The sequence below is a fragment of the Rhea americana genome, unplaced genomic scaffold, assembly GCF_003343005.1.
Source record: "Rhea americana isolate MKP2758 unplaced genomic scaffold, rheAme1 scaffold_48, whole genome shotgun sequence".
Classification (NCBI taxonomy): domain Eukaryota; kingdom Metazoa; phylum Chordata; class Aves; order Rheiformes; family Rheidae; genus Rhea; species Rhea americana.
The window spans coordinates 3,182,616-3,202,979 of record NW_028186623.1 but is presented as its reverse complement, the minus strand read 5'-3'; the positions used below and the strand labels follow the sequence as shown (position 1 = coordinate 3,202,979).

The 20,364-nt window shown below is 42.4% G+C and overlaps 1 long non-coding RNA gene across 1 annotated transcript in view; it reads right to left on the bottom strand.

Moving 5' to 3' along the window:
• Positions 1 to 1,066, bottom strand: part of LOC146589119 (uncharacterized) — a 66,717-nt gene extending 65,651 nt beyond the window's left edge. Inside the window, exon 1 of the long non-coding RNA XR_014897270.1 lies at positions 797 to 1,066. This is a non-coding gene — a long non-coding RNA (uncharacterized LOC146589119). The remainder of the gene's footprint in view (positions 1 to 796) is intronic.
• Between the last annotated feature and the right edge of the window lie 19,298 nt (positions 1,067 to 20,364).

The following is a 20,364-nucleotide window of genomic DNA, read 5'->3' as shown; positions in this document are numbered from 1 at the left end:
CTACAAACAGTTTCTAATTATTTGAGTCTATTTCACTTCTTATTCAGTGGTCATTTTCTTTCTTGACCATTTGGCCCATGTTCAGAAAAATTTCCACTAGACAGCACAAAGTATCAAAAGAAAAATTATTCTTTCCCCTTTCTAAGGTTTGGAATGTTTCAAAGCCTCTAGAGATAGTAGTTCTAAATGTCTTTAAAAACCAAAAAGTAGAAAGCACTTAAAATTTTTAACGCATAAGTGTCTATTACTTCATAGCAACATGTTTTAATGTAAAATTGCTTTCTCTCACCCTCTGCTAACAGTTTTGCAATTCATTTTCCAGAAGGAACTGTGGACGAATTAAATGACAAAACATCTATGCTCAGACTGGAAATGATCACATGAACAAGCCACAAGATTTGCTTGATAACAGTTTATTATTCAAGAATGAGTCTCATTTTCAGCTCTAAGGGAGAGGGCGGGGAGAGAAGGGGGAACAGTCTTAAAACACACACGCACACTGGAAGCAAAGGATTGCATTTATAGGCACCACTAAAAAGAAGAAAGGAAAAACTACAGAAAGCAAATCTCTGTACTACCAGTAGCCCAAGTTTTCAGAAACTGAAGGGAGCCCCAAAAATCAGGTTTACCTCATCAGAGAAGCTGAACAACCAGAAAGCTGTTAAACTTTTAGAAAGTTTAACTCTTACAAAGACGTGAAGAAAACAGCAGGGCAGGACAAGCAGCTAGCCAAAAGGAGCTGGAAAAGTTAGTTTCTCTGCACGCACATGCACGCACACACACACCCTTTACTGACCTAAGAAGTCTTCTGCTTGCAGGTAGCAAAGTTTCTCGTCCGTCCGCACGGCAAGAGTCACACTTGTGTGCAGGCATGCTGCATTACTGGGAGTGCAGCAGTCATCAAAAGAATAGTGTTTCCAATCTTCTGGTGACTAAGGAAAGAAAGAAAAATGCAGTCCAGTCAGGTACTGTTTCTTTGTGAAAAGTAAATCCAGTATTCTGGAATGAGTTCAAACATAGGGCTTGACAGGCAAAGGAGAAAAGCTTTTTCACTGAGCATGCTTAGTCCTGCACTGCCTGCACACTTAATGAACATTACTTCCTTCCCAGTGGTTACTCCTAGTAGAAATCCACACCCCCTACTCTTTCAGAAGTCAGGAATGCAGCTGAAACCAAAGTCCAGAAAACATGCCCGACACCCAGACAAGGCCCCACAGATCAATAAACTCAGGTTGTGACCTGCAGGTCAGTTTGTCAAACGGGACATCAGGGTGAGTTTTTTCTACACTTGGTATAGTTTGCTTTATGCTTCAGCTAATGCTATTCACTCCCTGGAGAAAATAAAACTGCACCAGCTTTTAAAGAATGATTAAATGCCTCAATAACAGATGGGAATTCTCCTTCAAATCTTGTCTTTCCAAACTTGCTTTAAATGAGGAAAGAACACTGCATAAAGAAGTTTTTCAGACAAAATTAGGTCATTAGGTTCCTGAACAAAAGTTATTTGAATTTGTCATAGGTAAGGAGTATCTGGTGACAAAAAAAAACCCCTTCTATTTATTTAGGGCCTAATTCTGTTTCATTTGCAGTCACATGGAGTTTTGTCATTACCTTCAGTGGGAACAGTGCTGGGTTTTAAATTACAAATGCTTTCAGGCAAGAGCTGTGTCTGCTTCAGCAACCTGTACAGGACAGACTGGTTTTGGCACTTCACTCTGCAATTCACAGTATTGCTGGGTCTGAGTGCTCCAACACTGGGCAGCGCAAATCCCCCCTTAACAAAATGTACAAGAGTTGCTGAAAAAAATTTCTCTGAAAAACTTTATCCATGATGTTTAAAGCTTTGCATTTTATTTTCAGTTGCTTTCCAGTTTTTCCTTGAAATTGCACTTAGCTCATACATCTCAAATGTCCTCCACATGAGGGCAAGAGATTTAGCCTTTGTCTAACGCAACCTATGCTGCCTGAGTGCAGTGTCAAAGCTTTCATAAAAACACCACACATAGGAGAATATTGATGAAATAACAAAAGAGAACAAAACATAACTCATACGGCAAACAAGTTTAAAAAAAAAGAAAAAAAAAAAGTCAGTTTAACTGCCTAAACATCCCTGCTCTTTCTGGCTTAATTCAGGATCACAAAAGGAAAAGTGCCAAAACTGCATGACAAAGCGACTCGTGCTGTATTTCTAGTCTGCTTAACTTGAAGAGATATTGGAAAATGCCAGAGATTGTTCCCACAGATTTGGAGAAGCAGCTACATCCAGCTAATCAAATCCGAATGCCTTAACCAACAGACTTTTCCCATTGGTATGCTTCCACTTCATATCACAAAGCTTTCCTTCAGCCAGGAAAGTCCTTAACAGGACAATAAAAGAAAGCTGCAGCTAAAGTGCTTGAGTGCCTTTTTCTTTGTTTTAAACACCTATCAGGACCGTCTCTCGGATACTTTTCCTGGCTATGCAGGTCAGATGCCCAACAGAACTTAATTTTTCAGGAGTTCAGATATCAAAAGCAGGTAGAGAGTGCTTCTTAATCAGTAATGGGAATTATTCTAAAGCACTGACAACTGATGAACCTAAAGCCTAGATGCACGTTCACTTAGCAAGTGGCTGTGGTGATTTTAGACCTTGACTGCCTCAGCTGCCTGTTATCCCTTCTGCAGCACAACCAGATGAACCGTTTGCTTGCTGCTACGCAGAGTTCAGCTGCTTACACTGAACTCCCACCAGACAAGGTGGGAGCCCAATCAATAGACTTGGCACTGAGGAGCCTTAGGAGCACGTGCACCATCCTCTTGGCTCCACGCTAGGATGGTGACTTTGGTCGAGGGATGGATGGCAACCTGCTAGAGAGATAACAACACATGACCACCACCACCACAGCTGTTCGCAACATGAACATGTTTCAGCTCTCCCTGGCACTAGCAGGGGAACTGTTGCATGAACTGCTTCCAATCTTCAAAAGCTCTAGCCACACGCTTTGTCATCACAGGGCTCTACTGGTCCCATAAAGCTAGCGATAGAGTACCTCAAAGCTGCTGAATGCTCCGGATCCATTTTCTTCGCGAGTGCCACAGCCTTGAAGCCCTGGAAGCTAAAGACGCGTTGCAAATACGCAGTCTGCGAGTTACAATGGAGGAAGCAGACTGCTGTGATTCCTTTCATGCCTAATTACCCAAAAGCAGTTGGCACGATGATTTATTTAGCACAGTGTTGGCCTAGCTTTCAGACGAGTCCTCTGTCCAAGTGGAAAGCATTCCACCTCCAGCTTTCTTCCTGAAAGAAAAAAATCATGTGGAACATTCAAGTCCACAAAACTATTCCCTCCCGTAAATTGTCTGCAAACTATGCAGACCCTAATATCCCAACAGTATGATGCTTGTATCTAGAGACAAGCTTAGCTGTATATGTTCTGTCCTGTCACAGCTGACTTGCTTCTTTGAGGGAAATTCAGGCCAGCCTCATCTGTAACTACTGAGCTGCCTTTCAGCTCAAACTGCAGCGTAACATACCAGGTAGCAGTCCAAAGCGAGTTTAACTCTGGTTAACTTCCAGCTGGACTGGAAGAACTGCAAAGGAGCAGAAAAAGACGGCTGTTGCCCTAATGCCTAGGAGCTATTAGGTAACTCCTAGATAGTGGGTCAGTCTGGGAAGTGATGGAGAACACTGGCTGGAGTCTTCTTCGGGCATCTCTGAGTCAGGACAAGGGCTGAGTTAAGCGCAAAGTTTACAGGAAACCATGCCCCTTTGGATAGAAACTCCTTTTTTGAGGGGTGCAGGATGCTGCCTACATATTCTGTTCAACCAGTAAATTGTGCCCTAAGGCCCAGACCTGAAACAAACTTTGGCATGGCATCAGTCCTTCCCAGGGCGAATGAGTGCCCACCAACGCACATTCAGCAAGATCCAATAGGGAACTATTATTACTTCAGATGCTGCCACTCTTAATGAGAGCCAAATGGCTGCCCCTCCCAGAGCTAACAGCTCCAGCTGGGGTAGCGTTGCTTCTCTCTTCCCCCTAGCATACATAAAATGTGGTTTTGCTCTCTTTCCTGACACCAGAAAAGCCTGGATCACTTCCCACTGTACTGTGAGAGCTTGAAACTTGGCCATACTATTTACAGCATCTTCTTTGCCCGGAGGAATTGGAGCCGCATCACGATTTTTCCACCATATGCAAGCAGCAGGCACTACTGCATGTGCCAGCACTACTGTGTGGTAGCTCAGCTCTACCTGTCAATGCTTCCTTGTGGCCACTCCAAGTACTACAGGAAAGAAGAGAATTTCCCAAAGAAAACTGTATGCTGGCAGTTATCCTCATTGTGCTGCCTGTTCAGATGCATCCGTCCTTGAATGCTTAGTGGGAAAGGACAAATTAAAGACTCTAAAATGTGGGGCTCCATCTCTGGTCCTCTTAAGAGTAATGTTAGCTTTTGGCTGTAGCCAGTTTTTTTCAAAAGGGCTTAAGTGACTCAGAAGCCTCAAATGTATTGGTTTTTAGCAGGAATTGCAGGCTCTTTAGAAGAGCCTGTTCTGCCTGCAAGCATTTAGAGAAACAGCCCACCTATCCATGTCACATTTAACTACCCCACAGGAGACTACAGGCTTTTGGGGACATGCTCACTGACAGGGTATATATAATTCAGGGATGACTTTTAGAGACTTACTATGACTGCCTGCAGGAGAGTCAAGCCTTCCATCCAAGTCATAGAAATGTGGCACTTGAGCTGAAACAGCAGCAGTTCCCAACTCTCTCTGTGTGTGTGCAGGTCCTAGCATGCTCTGTGGAGAAGCAGTCCTCCACAACCCGGTGAGCCTGAGCTCCTACCTATTGCACTGTACAAGGGGGAAAAAGCAAAAACAACAAACAACAAAAAAAGACATCAGATCAACATAGCTCTGTAAACAGAGCAGCAGTAGGGTGGTGTCAAGTAGATATCACATTACACAGCCAGGCTGGAAAGCTCTCGGAAAACAAACCACAGAGACCTCCATTGGCAGAACAAGCAGATATGGGTTTCCCAAGATGTGTTGTTTCTTTGCTTCCTTTTTACTTCAACAAAGCTTATTCCTACCTTGCAGTGAGAAAAACGTGACCTAGGAGACCTTAATATTACAGACACTCAGCCAGCAAGCAGACAGCCCACACAGGTAGAAGACCTCGGCTTGGCTTTAGATAACTCTGTGTACACAAACATGCCCAAGAGAGGTGCCTCCAGGAGATGTCGTCAGTGGACTAAAGGTACCAGATAATGGAACTAAGGATGCTGAAGGAGGAAGCTTCAGAGCTGCTATCAGATGTAGTCTGTCTGAAAGGGAGGGTGATACAACACCGCATTTTTGCCATATTTTTCCCCTCAGGACAGACCACAGTAATATTTAAAATCCATGTTACAGAAGGGATTGTCACAGAGTTACAGAGAAAGTGCTGCATTTCAAACTTGAATAAAATGCTAATCTGTTTTGGGACTGTTAGTGTTAATAAAATATTAGGATATTAAGACTACATATTCATCTGAAAATATGTTTTGGTCTAACCCAAGTAACTGGATTCAGAGGGGAAAAACTGAATGAAATTGTATAATTACTTACAAAGATTTGACCAAATTGTCTAAAAATCTCTTCAGGATTTCAGGATCTATGAAAATTAGAGGCAGAGCTATTGCATTGTTTTTTTTTTTTTTTTTTTTTTTGATAAAGTACTGAGTATTCTGCATATTTTCCAGAATGATGCATGTAACTTAGACATATTAAAAATCAAACTGCAAGAAACTTAACTTTAAAGCTGCTGCAAAACACTTGCTTTGCTAGGACAGGAAGCGTGGCTATTGGCAAGCATACTGACTCCCAAAGTCACTATTACTGCACAGCACTCCTGGCTCTGTCACTGGGCTTCTGCATAAGTTTGGGCAAGACGCTTCACATCTGATTAAAAGCATTCAAAAGGAGCTAGATAAAATTATTAGAGTGCGACGATAAATCTGAGACAGCACTCTGCCATTGCTTTTGCAATCGCAAATGAACTGACTGCACGCCTTCTTGCAGCAGAAACATTTCCAACCAAGTATTTCAGATCAAGGGTTGGAGTAGTGCAGCCGTTCAGAGACTTGTCTCCCAGCGGATCAGAACGCTGCCTGCTAGACGTGACCCCACCACACATGCAGCTCAACCTAGTACAAAGGGGGGCGCTTCTGCTGAGGTCAAAGTGACCAGTTCTACTTGCACTAGCTGATCCAACCTGCAATCGGTCATCTCGTATTTCACAGGAATTAGGAGTTGTGGTTCACATACAATGACAACATTTGCATTGCAGTTCTCAAAAAAATTGGACCGTTTTCTCCTGACCCGTAGCACTTCTTTTCAATTGCTTAACTATGATTTTCCAGAATCTTATTGTAAGATAGTAAAAGGCAGCAAGTATTTCTTATGACGACCTATGGTTTTCTATTCCAGGCAAAGTGAAGTTGATTAAGGGAGGAGAAAAAAAAATTGCAAGAGCAACAGTTTTGTCCAAGCTCAAGGAACTTACTTGTTCACAGGAAAGAACCATCTCAAGGCTGAATGTTTTGTGAGCATAGGTACATACAATAAATACTTGTAGAGAAGTTGCTGCAGTGCAGTGCTTCTGAAGGAACTGTACTACATCCTCTTTGCTAAGTCTTATCTAAAAACATCTAAACTGTAACAAGACACAATACTTAAAGTCTGTGTCCCTTAATGAAGATTTGTAATTAATTTCTGATATAAACGTGATTTAGAGTTTTGCTTCTGATCAAGTATAACTAAGAGCCATTATAGCTTACTGAATGGCTTGGTTGAGTTTTTGCCAATGCAGGAGGACTCCATCTTTCACATCTCTATAGAATTCATGGGTTTACTGGTACATAATCCCCAGACCAGCAGGCTGAAAAAGATGTCTCAGTTGAGCAAGGCATAATGCAGTGAACATCAAAATCCAAACATAAGTTAAGAGCAAGTAACAACCACCAGTATCATCGTAAAAGACAGGACAAAATACAGACCTTCAGACATCACAGTATCACAGGAATGAGACCAGATCCTAAAACCTAACAGTGGCTCCTAAGAAATCCAGAAAAGGTCTGGTGCTTGTTTTTCTGGTCTCCTCTATCCAACAACTTTAGCAAAGACGGAACATTTTTTTGAAGGGCAACTGCACCATTCCTCTGTGCCCTCCCGACATAAATCAAACACCCATGAGGCTAGCCAGAATTAGAACCTCTGTCTACCAGTTCCCACGTGAAAACCTTTAGACTTAGCGCTTTCCAGGAGCTAGCAACAAACACAAGCTTTTTATCTTATCCATAAACAACTAGAAGCAAAATGACAACTGCCTATGTACACAAAACCAGAGTCAAGACGTTAAAGGACAAGGCAATATATCTATCTCCCTAGCCATCTCCTTCAGCTAAAAAACAGTACAGTCTGCCTTAAATTTCAGCTCAGAGTGCTTTTCACAGGATACACATCATCCTCATGAAACAAATGGATCCATTTCATTTTTTCCACTCAAAGTCGCTGGTGAGTTCAACTTTGGCACTCTAACAAAAAATGTCTTCACTGCCAGCATGCACACTGCTCTGGAATGGGAGTGGGGTGAAAGGAGTGGAAAGTCATTTATAAAGCAAATTTTGCAACAGCAAGGGAATTATTAGGTTTTAACTCTGGATTATATATAGCATTTCTTTATGTAACATTGTGTTTAACTCATCACAGTCTGCGACCGAGGGGAGAGAAAGTTGCAATTTTCTCACATTTTCATTGAGATTTACAACAGCACCATATCAATATTTAATTTTTTTAATATTTTGCTAAAGCTTCCCCAAATCTATGATTTTAATAGGTAGTCTTTAAGGATGTCACTGGTTTGCTGAAGGTTCCTCTAGCACTTTGCAAAGGCATGGGCCAATATGAACAGCAAAAAACTTCCTGAGGAGCATCTGTGATTTAGGGCAGAAGCTCTACAGTAGCCGTACAGCATCCGTATGAGTAAAGGGGATCCGGACGGAACGTCCCAAGAGTAGCCACCTTGATTTGGGGAAATCTTGGTGAAATGTAACAGTATTTTATTCTGCAAGATTTCCCCATATAAAGGGAGGTGACCATAGGCTGGTTGATATGTCACAATTTATGCTGCAGTATATGCTTTTATGGGATATTGGAACATTGCAAGGTTGCTTTTTTATTCCACTGCGCACAATGGGCCTCTCTGCTCTCCTCCGGAGCTTTCTTTGCAGCAATTCCTGCGCTTTGGAAAGCCCTGACCCTATCTGCCACATCCCTCCTTTGGGGTTTCAGGGCTCATCCGTACACTTTATCCCGTCTTCACACTTAACTCTGTTTGCGTAAGTTGCTTTCCTATCCCCTGAAAAATATTTGCATGCTCTCCCCCTTTTCCCTGCCTTTTTACACTAAGAGGAAAATTAAACTTTTTTCTTGTGGTTATTCAGGGGCAAAACCTGACATACTTCACCTTCCTAAAATAGCCAAGAGCTTGGCATCTAAGGCACTCTCAACTGAGAAAGTATGATTCTTTATCCTCCCATCTGAAAGACCTTCTTATTGAAAACATGATTAAAACTGACGCTGAAAAGCTTGACTGGGCACTTTCCTACCAAAATTTATGTAATCAGAAATTCCCAGTCAGCTTTACTTTGCACCACTTTGATTTCCAACTTTCACCTGAAACCATCTGCCATTGTTATTTCCTCAAATACACGTTCCCTTCCCTTGCAGACCACTGCCTGATAACTGATTTAGTCCAAGAATTCTTTCTTCCTAATATTACCCTCATCCTTTCCTTGACTGTTGGGTAACTGCTCATAGCTTATCCTATTTAAGCAGATTGCAAGGTCAGAGTGAGTGTCATGCTATGTTTGTCTTATTTCCTGTGTATTTGAAAGCACCCTGTCTGCAAACACTGTTGTCTATTTATGTGGCTATCATCACTGTTTTAACTTTGTACTATACCACTGCATGTAACACCTTTTATTTTCATTAACCTCTTTAGTGATTTAGTAGTTTTTTCCATGTCTGGCTGAAACCATATATCCCCACATCATTACAGACTTTGAAGTAACTAGGAAGTAAAAGCCTTTCATTTGTTACAGAGATAAATGCAATAAATACATATGCATCTCGGTAAAGCTTTCACATAAGCAGGATTTGGCCTTGTGTTTACTTGGAAACCACTTTAAAATGTGCTTCTCCAATAAATATTACTGTAAAAAAACTCTGCAGGACTCAGACTCTTGGTATTGAGTACTACACCCAGTGGGAAGTTTTTTCAGAATTTGTAGCTTTTTTGACATTTAAACAAACTATTATATAAAAAATTGTGTTTAGAGAAATAAGTCATAAAACTAAGAGCAGGACAGGGAAAAACACTCGAGAATGCTTCACATACTTAAGCAGGGGATATGTTCTTCCATCAGCATGCAAGAAATTTATGCAATAAAATTCTAATCATTAAATATGCCTACAAACATAACTTACACAACAGAAAAGCCAGCTATTTAAGGTGCAACTTTAATAGTTTGGAACATGGGCAGTGTGAGGTGCCCTGCTATTCTTATTCCACAAGAAAAGGAGATGCTGCATTGCACTTTACCTGTGTGACACTTCAAATTGCTTAAGGTATCTCTGATACTAGCAGGCATGTGAAAGAGAACAACTTACATAATACACAGTATTACACGTCTGTGCAGTTGAAAGTAGATTTCTATTATAAAATTGAGCAGAAATTCACAACTGGCAATGAAGAGTGAATGTGAATTTTAAATACAGTGTTTTTAAATATACATATTTATCATATGTATTTGAAAGTGTATTTGGAAGTGCAGTAGGCTTAATTTACCAATGCTTGTCTTTATTTTGCATTAAACAATCATGAGACAAAACTCAAAGTCCTTAGAATAGAGACTGGCACCTGCAATCCTCCTCACCAGGGGAGTGCCATAGCCCTCAGCTCAAGAGTCACATTCCCTCTCTAGATTAGTGACCTTTAAAACCTCTTTTGCAGAATATAACACCTTCAGCAAGAGTCAATTCAAACCAAAATGAAACAAAACAAGGAACGTCAGAAAAATTCTTTGCCTTTTTCTATTAGCTTATTTTCTTTGTTTGAAACTTTCAGAGGAAAATAATTCCCTCCTAAAGGAGTTGTCTTCAACATGAACACTCCCTCTGTGTTGCAAGATCAGTGCCCTCATGCCTAAGGAAGAACACAGATGCTCAGAGTACAACACTGGTTTTGCCTCTAAGTTTTATCTGCAGATCTATGACCTGCTCCACAAACCTCACTTAGAGTCTTCCCGAAACACTTACGACCTCCGTTTGGGTAACTAAAGCACATGGAGACCCAGTGCTCTGACTCCTGGGGATGGTCAGCCTACCCGTCTGCTCAGTCTACCTGAGTTGGTGGAGCATCAGGTGTTAAAATGTCACTGCTTGCAGCAGTATGGCATTTGAGAGTCAGTCAGCAGCGTCTTTCGGTACTTGACTGTTAATTGAAGTGGTTCAGAGTTCAAAAGGTACCAGAGGGCTGGGGTAGAGGAGTAAGCAGACAGCTGGGAGCTTTCACTTCAAGACCTCCCAAGATATTCCACTCCCACTCACAGTGAGAGCTTGCACTTATGTGCCCAAGGTTATGCGATATTACTGGAAAAGGTGAGAGCATAAATCAGGAGTCCCACCTTCCACCAGGCACCTCCACAGACCAAGTTCTGCTGTGCAAGGCAGCATATGCTGTCAGAATAGGACACACGCAGGAAAAAGGCAGAGGGGATTGAACCTTCCCTCCCTTCTCCCCCTTTTTCTTTACAAAAAGCAGAGTAATAGCTGGAGAATTCAGCAAGACAGACCCAGCACTGTTCTATGGTTAGCACTGATCATTTGCCAGCTGGAAAAAGAAAAGTTTCAAGGGTCAAAACACTTCAGTAACACTCCTGCTTCCAGCTCTTATCTCCTGAGATGCGCAAATACCCTCCAGCTCACTGTGGGCATCATTTCCTTTTTATGTTTCTATTTTCAAATTATTAAGTAATACAAATGCTTTTAACAGCCATTTCAACACGCTTGATGTGCTCCAGTTTCTAAAAAGATCTTCTAATAACCCAAGCTTACCTAACTCATTTCTTGTTGCCGTCGTTCACAATTAGAGGTTAAGAGGTTAAGTATTTGATCACAGAGGAAACAACTGTCTGTCTGGTGGCTGATATGAAATGAGCTTGCAAGTCTCAGAGTACCAAATGAGTTCATGTCCATATCACGGAAGAGGCGGGCAGCAGGTTTTTTGTGGTCTCCACAGAGGCCACAGCTTGGGTGGTCACAGAGGGTCATCTCTGAGCACAGAGAACTGGGCTCTCCACAGCTTGCTGGGACACTGTCCTTGTTACATCCTACAGCTAAGGAACAGCTACATTTCATAAAACACCGTGTATAAAGAAAATTAATATCCGATTAGTTGATCATGAAATAAGAATTTCTATATAAAGTAGTAAAGAGTTTAGCAGGTCAGTTTGTTACTTATAACCATTTCTGACGTATGCTAAATGCTGCTATTTATTATTCCTATTACATAGCAACTGTTATCCTGCTTTGAGAGACACCGTCCAACTACACAATTAAAAACAGAATGAAAATTTTTTGGAGCAGAGACTGCCAGTCTTATTCAGATGGCCTCATATGTGCTTGCTGCTTTGTATTATGTCTCTGAACACCTCTGGTTTCAGGTGTCCAGAGTAACCTATGCGAAGAGAAGACATGAGGCTCAGGGATTCTGGTGACTGCGTATGGCCTTTAGTATGAGCAGGAGAAAAACAGCAGGGGAGACAAAGATGACGACAACATATTTAGGAAAGTGTAATTAGAACAGGGAGGTGTCCAAATGCTATTTCTGAACCTGGTCCTTATCTTTGTAACAGGCAGTAGCAAAACACAAGCTCAGACCTTTTCAGCCCCGGGGACTTTGCCACAGACTGCGAGCACAGGTGTTCCTGTATCAGGGCTCCTTCTTGTGCCATTAAAAGCCTTTGAACCTGAAACGCTCAGCAGAGGCCACTGCCACTTGAGTTACAGACTTAACTGCATTGGCCATTAACCCATAATTTGCCATTATTCTATAACCAGAACAGGCAAGGGCAAATACACTTCATTTTTTTTAGCTGCTTCATTTTTTTTCTTATTGATAAAGAGATTAGAGATTTAACCAAACTTTTTTCTTAACCCCACATTCACATAGTTTAAAAATTAGAGGAAGGTTTAGTGCCAATATTATCCTGACATATCTCAGCCTAACTTCCAGACATCCTATACACGAAAGAGACCAGAAGTCATTTATGATACCACTACCAGAGACATTTAGACAGCTGACACTTCAGCATACTTAGGAACACAGTTATCACTTCAGGCAGTCATGCTTTTCAGTCAATAAACTATGATTTGCCTTGTCCTTCACCTGCAACAGTAATTTAATCCACTTCACTCAATTTAGCCAGCATCCTCTAAAAAAAAAAAAAAAAAAAGAACTAGAAATCCAGGTAATTAATTAAAAATAGAACTTGAACTTATAGTGGAGAGGGAAAGTAATCCTAAGTAGTTATATAATATTATTTTAAATTAAAATTTTATAAACAGCATGTATTACAATGCTGGGAAAAAGCAATCTTAGTATAAAGATGTTCTGGAACAGCAAACACTGTACATACACACAACACAAATTGTGTAATAAGATTATGAGATTAAGCATTCCAAAGTCAAAGATTTTAGAGAGATAGTCACCTCCAGTGCTATTTCAGCCATATTTTTTATACATTTCTGTCTTCCGTTAACATCATGAATAAAATTAACATGCTAAAGTTTGTGTATCACAAGGCAAGGAGGAATGGGAAGCATCAGATTAATGACGCAGTTGATTTAAATGGCTAGTTTTCAGTGAGGTCCCCAAGTCCCTTTGGCAAAAAGTGATTTTTTTTTCCAAGGAACTCCAAGAACTATTTCCAGTTCTAACAATGGAAGCATGGAGACCATCTGAATTTTAGGCAGAACATGCGACTGGTCCAAAAAAAAAAAAATCTATATCAAAGCAAGGGAAATTCAGACCAGTTTCACATGGAGTTTTGAGGTATGTTCAACTCCAGTGGTCAGCCAACCTGCTGTAAGCAAAAATAGCCCTGTAAGCTGAAGCAATGGAGAAAGCTGCTCAGATGTCATCTTGAGTTGGTCCATCCTTGCTCTTCCATTGCAGTTTCCTACCTAGTTTGCCCTGCCTCACCCTACTTAATTACCTAGCGCTGAAGTGAATGCTTGGAAGAAGGAACTGAATTGACTTGCAAATGGGTCTTTCAAAGGAAATGCTTTTTCTCTCAGAGGAGGTGACAAGGTGCCAATGCTCCTGAGATCTGCAATGCTACTCGCACTAGCTCTGGAAGAGAAAACAAAGTACATTAACCCAAGTAAAGTCCTACCAAGCTGCTCACTGAGGCTACAACTACAAAGACTTTTAAATGGAAGACTTGCAAATCATTAAATGACTATTTTCTACATGCAGCACATCTGGGAAGGGTTATTTACGATAATGACAGAAGACACAGTCATGGTAAGCTCTTTAGAGCACCAGCCTTTTCCAAGTACAGCTGTACAGCATGTAACAGAACTTAATCTCTTTGCTCCATGAGAAGAACCCCATCTTGGCCTGAGAACTTAAATTAATAGCTAAATATTTAGGGATACACTTGCATACAGTCACTCTCGATTTTCTATGGGCTGGTCATCTGACTGCACCACAGACACCTGAGCTGGTCCCATGCAGAACCAGCTCAGGGCTGGTAGAGTAAACCCAAACATAGGGCCAAGCATGGGTACAGGGCCAGCACTGGTCTGGTCTGCAGCAAATAAACCCTTCTCGAACCCAGGGGCCCAACACAAGGACACTGGAGTGGCACCACCGCAGTCCCGCCAGGGTCTGGTCAAGGTAGTGGAAAATCCGAACTAATAAGCTTCCCTGGACCTAGCTGGGCTCTGCATGCAGCCACTCATGTATTTCTGCTCTGTATACATTAGTAACCCTATTATCCAGGTTTTCCTATTGTCCGAGGTGTCAGTCGTCCCATTATTTTGGACAATGGGAAACAGCCAGTACTATGGTACCTTCTTTGACATTATGAACATTCATCCCTTTTCCTTTGCCTTGAAAGGAAAGGTAGAAGTCCAAAAAAAAATACAATTAAATAAAAACCGTATCTTAGGTTCTGATCCCAAGCTCTGATCTGCCTGGGCAGCCCAACAGCCAGAATAACTGTATGATCTGTCAGAGAAGAACCAAATATAGTGTGCATGGGCAGCTTTTATTTAACAGGTAGTTAATTGACATTTATATAAACATGTACACCCCTTTTCTAAAGTTCTGTAAGTCAGCACATTTTTTTCCACCGCAGACCGTTGTAGCTCTTCCCCCCCCCCACCAGACTTTATTATAATAAAGCCCCCGAAGTTCACATAATGTCTCGCTATTGTTTCTTTGCAGAGGAATTCTCCTCCCCGCCTCCCGCTTTCCGCGGCTCGGAGGCACCGCATGGCACAATAAGAGCCCTTTCATGTTCAACACCCAGAGTCGTTGCTGTGGTAACTCCCCCAGCCTCGCAGAGTATCCAAACAAATAGTTAAAATTAAAAAATAAAATCAGAAACCCGGCGGGTCTGACCGCACTCTTATCATTAGGGTGATGGCTTCAAGGGATATTAAGCAGCAAAATAACAACCTTTTGCCCAGATTAGTCACTCAAAAGTGCTGATTTTTTAAGACAGAAGGACGTTTGTGCTGTTCCAACAAGTATTTGGCTGCAACAGGAGCACAAAGAGAGCGAAGACGCAATGCAGAGCACCAGTAGCCAGTGGCATAAAAATTACGGTGTGGAGTTTTTAACCTCTTGGAGACAGATTTCACTGCCCCTCCCACCGCACCCCTCCCTCGCTGCTACAGCAGAGCTTTGGGACAGACACTATGCAGAAAGCTTCTGAAGGATTTGATCTAGCAGGCAGTAAGCAGCACAAAGTGTCTTTAATTGCTACCTTGCAGGAAACGTTGTTACAAAGAGGAACCCATGCTTTCCGTATGGGAAAAAATAAATAAATATATAAATATATATATAAAAAATTCTTTCTCCCTCTACGTGCTCAGACAAGCCACCGCTTGAGGCCCCCAAGTATCTGCTATTATCAGTTAAGTCACGTCTAGTGCCAGGCAAAAGGTCATTTCAGGTCATTCCGGAGATGAAAGGAAGGGGTAATGTATGTGAGAATGCCTGCACTGGCAGGCAGGGAGAAAAAAGGGCAAGGGGGGAGAGAAAAAAGGGAAGAAGGAAGAAGAATGAGAGAAGAAGAGAAGGCTGGAAAGAGGGAGGGAGAAGATGAGAGGATGATATCACACTCTGAAAAGGAATGTTATTGCCAAGAAACAAATAAAAGACCAAATCACAGCACCGCTGCTGACATGCTGTATGAACTTGTTTCCTCATCAAATAAAAAGGCTGCCACATTTTCCGAGGTCATCTTTTTAATTCGGTCCTCCTATGAGGCTTCCCTCCTCCCTCCCCCCCCTTTTTTTTTAACCTTAACTGCTGAGAAAGGCAAATGTTTAAGGGAGAAAAGAGTATCCATTGTCTGGGGTGTCTGCCTCAGCTTTCTTTGTCTGAGAATTATGAAAGAGAAGTACAGGCTCCATTTTTTTTCTAGGCATCTAAAAAAATAAAATCAATTTTGCATTTAGTCGCAAAAAAATGAAATACCACGATGCTACAGCAGACAGCCCAGCCCTTCTCCATTTGCCTTTTTTCACTTCTTCCCCCCTCCCTCCACACACTATTAGTCAGATAAAATTTTCAGTTAAGCCCATCAGTCATTCCTGAATCCATTCCAAGGTTCCCCCTCCACCCCAACTCCTTCCACCTCCCCCTGCTCTCAACTCCGGCTATACTTGTCTAACAAATCATTTTTGTAGGACAAGCGACTGGCTCACGCAGCGATTGCACACACAGCCCAGGCACAGCCGACAAACTGTCAGGGAGAAAGGGGGGGAGGTGGTGAGTTTTTTTTTTTTTTTTTTTTTTTAAGGGGGGGGTGCTCTTGTATTTGTAAAAATATTCCTGTTCTGGGATGCCCTCCCCCAGCTACTCCAACTTCAAGCTGACCGCACTGATTCTGCCCGGAGCCTAAGTGGCACGCCAGTCCACGGCGGGAATTGCATCACACAAAATTGTCCTTTTACCGGCACGTGGCCGCACGCTGGGGTCCCTTCCTTGCGCGGCAACCTCGGCCAGCCTAGGGAGAGCATCCTGTGCTGCGCTGCACACCTGGGCACGGGCCTTCGGCCGCACGGGCTGGAGGTGCTGCCCCTCGTCCCCCCTCCCGCCGCGCTCGCGCAGACGTAGCGCTGCTGCTCGCAGGGCGTCCGAAAGCCGCGGCAAGGGGGAAACAACCTGGGAAAGGGTTAGAGCTACCACCCAGCACTGGTGGCCTCCTTTGCTCCAAGTGCCAAATAGACTGATGGCGAAGGCGCGCTGGCTGCGGGACGGGGGGCGGCAGGCCCCACAGACGGGCCACGGGGCAGGCCCCTGCCAGCAGCCCGGCTCACGTGAGGCGGAACGTGGGTGTTTTAAACACGCACAAGCTGTTTAAAACTGCAGTACTAAAATAGCTCTGAAAATGCAGAAAATGGCCAGGTGAAGCCTCTGGACACCGCTGATAATGGTAACACTCCCAAAGAGGGTATTTTCAGAGGGTTTTTTCTGCTGTTGCTCTGCTCTGGCAGACATGTGAGCTAATCAATTAAAACTCAATTTAAGGTTTTATAGTCAGAGTCCAAAGTCCTCAGATACCAAGTGACTGGTTCCTAGAACATCTTGGGATTCTTGTCTGTGTATTCCCTGATGCTGAAGGCTAAGACGCTTCCTAATGCCATTTGCCCCTTCTTAGAGCTCTTTACTGAACAAAAAACCTCCAAAACATAGGAGTAAAACAGATTCACATGCCCCTTTATACAAACATCCTTCCAAATGCAGAGCTCTTTCTTGCTTATTCCCAGTTTTCCAGCTGTGGCCATTCAAGGGTAGTAGTGGCACATCCGTAGAGTAAGACAACACTGCAGGTGCGAGTGCGCTGTTGGATAACCAAGCAATAACAAAAACAAGAATAGGGGATGGTGGAAAGGGGTTTTTGCATGAGATGGAACAGTTGCCAGTATAGGGCTCCGTGAATGAAGATAAAACCGAGATATTAGTGGCTTGACACCGCCCCTTGTCCCAACACACGCAATTTCCACTGCTCCCAAGGAAAGCTATGCTGCCAGGGAGGTCAATTATATGCAGTTCCTCATTTGCCACCTCCCTCAAGTGCATGGTCTGCAAATCTCCCAATGCATATCGGGGTCTACTGAACAACAGCTCTGGGCCCTGAGCAGAGCCCAGCCCAAGCCTCCCAGCCGAGAATGGACCTGAATGTTGGGGACCAGGATGGAAGAGGACATCTGAACTTTTCAGTCAAAATCCAGNGGGGGGGAAGAGGGAAGAAAGTTGGCAGTCAGGCTCAGGTATCAGAGTGGTAAGGAAACACAGGTAAATATCATTAATCCTCGTAAGCAAGTAGTCAGAAATGCCAGCAAGGAAAGATGAAAATAAAATCCCAAACTATAGGTTCAGTCCAGTCTCATTTCCTAAAGCCTGGCGCTATTAATGCAAGAATCATGACAAGAGCAACGTAATTCAACACCCGGTGGTAACCACCAATGGCCCTTTGAGCTTGCAGCAAGTTGTGTAAGAAGCAGACAGATGCAAAGCAAGCATAAATGCTATAGCAACTCCTCCCTTTTGGTTTTAAAGCTCAAAACAATCACATTTAGGGCAGAATCTATTGCACTCGGGCAACTCTTCCATTATCATCCACAGTGGAAAAGCCCCAGCTGCTTTCTCTAGAGTTTGGTGTACTATAGTTCAAGAAACAGGCCTACTGGAAAGAGCAAACATGAGCACTAAGAGGCAATGTCTTGAAATTATCACACAAAAGAAAAAATACTTCATAAAATAAAGGAAAAAGGAAGGCTGAAGGTTAGTGGTGGAATGGAAGGGGAGCAATTACAGATACCTGGAAAGCCGCTGCAGAAATGAGTAGACTGATCATCGTTTAAAATAAGAGATTTCTCATCATCAGTACAGGGATTTGATCGCCAGTGGATTCAGTAGGATCTCCAGCAGAACTCTAAGAACAAAGCAGACAAGCATCTGCTAAGTGGACCACTTAAGCCATGTGATCCTGAATTTGGAAAAATAGGGATGGACTACTAAGCATCTCCTCTAACCTTACAATTATGAGGCAATTTAACTTCTGCATTCTGCAGAAGTGGTAAACTTAGGTACAGACAGGTGAAGTCATGTGCCTCCAGTCACACCGAGTACCCCAGAGGGGCTCTCATTATGAAATGACCATTTTTCCTCAATTGAATATTAAATGGAGCAATGTGGCCCTAGCGCAATATTTGTGTGTCATGGCTAAGAGGGAGTGACTGTCATAGACTTTTAAAGTAGTAATAGCAAAGAACTTTTATTAAAATTAAAAATATAAATGTACTTCTATCAGTCTCAGATTCCTCCTCTCCACTTTCTGAAAATTAATGTATAAACCTCTGCAACCAGATTTCCAAAAGAGCTTCCTGTAACATGACTGGAGGCAGAGGCCATCAGCACCTGAATATTACTTTGTTGTTAGGGCGCACCCATATGTTTCCTATTTAAAAAATTACTTTATATCACAGGAAGTCACTTTCTCTAGCAACAGTAGCACAGATTCTTGTAACTACTTCACCCACAGAGAGAAAAATAAGGACTAACCACCAACTCTAGCAGCTCCTTCAAAGTCACGAGCATAACTCATTTTTTGATTCTTTATATTCAACAAATCAAATACTCCAATTAATTTATTCAGTTAAATGGTGCTGTTGCAGCAGCAGATAGTGAAAATCAGAAGACATGAGGATGTGAACAACGTGTTAAAATAGTGTCGGCTTCGTCCGTCACTACACCTCCAGCCTCCAACCAAAGAGCTTTGCACAGGGAGAGAAACCTCTAAATCTGACAGAACTTTTGGCTTTTGGACAAAGAGACCTCTTTGCATCATGGAAGCTGAGACAAAGTCATTTGACATAGAATATCCAAAATTGTATTAAAACTAGTTTCTGATCCTGCACCAAACTGTAACATGGAGCACCTGGAATGGAAATTATATTAAAATCATATTTTTCATTTGAAAAGCAAAGTTGCTTTCTAACTGCATTCTTTCGCATGGCACCGATCATTTTGCCTCCCTGAAAACATCCTGAGTGTATTTCCATTTGAGAGACAGCTGCACCACTTCATCACCCCATGCCCTGTGGGCTGCTGCCTTGATTCTGCTTCCCGGGACATGCAGCATCCACTACCGCCCCAGCCAGGCGCAAAGACAGGAGGCCAGGGAGCACCGTGCCTCCCGCGTACAGTGGGAGCAAGAAGCATCGGAATAACAGTTCATGAGACACCATGGTATCCTATTTCTGGAACCTAAACCATTTGGGTTTTCAACTACAATATTTAGTGTTTGATTTCTAGCAAGAATAAAAAAAAAAATCTTCTTCTTCGGAAGCGCTTCTGGAAAAGCTCCACATCCCATTCCTCTGCCAGCTGGCCAAGCATTCAAGTATGGCACTAAGCAGCAGTTGCTTGCGGGTATTTATTTCCCTTAGATATGGAGGTAGACATTTGCTATGTCTCTTGACAGAAATTGAAGGTGTAAAAAGTTTAAGTAAAAGTGAAAATGATAAGGAAAGCTTTCCAAAGACAGAGGGTCCAACCTTCCTGAATTTTCAAGGTATTCTAAGGGCTGCAGGTACATCTTCCATCCACTTTATAAGAAAGCAATCCGAGTCCCCAACTCTGCTCTGTTAGAAAAAAATTTTGCATTTTGTTCAATGAGACTCTGGAGTTTTCAATCACCGTTAAGATATTTCCAATGAGCTGCAAAGCACTAAAACCGATTTGTCAAATTTAGATTGTCACAACATGTATTTGAATTTGAGCTAAAGATATTTTCAGAAAAAATAAAATACATGATAAACTCTGCCTTGTTCTGAACATAAGCATTTTAGATTTTATATCCCAAACCAAATTCCCTCCTTGATGAGTAACATACTGATCTCCGTATACAACTCCAGTACACAGGGTCAATCCTGGCCTCATCACACTAATTCAAATTCGTCCCTCTGAATTTTGTGCAAGTGCAGAGTCAGACACAAGATTCTCTCTCCTTCGGAGCTTTGGCTGAATT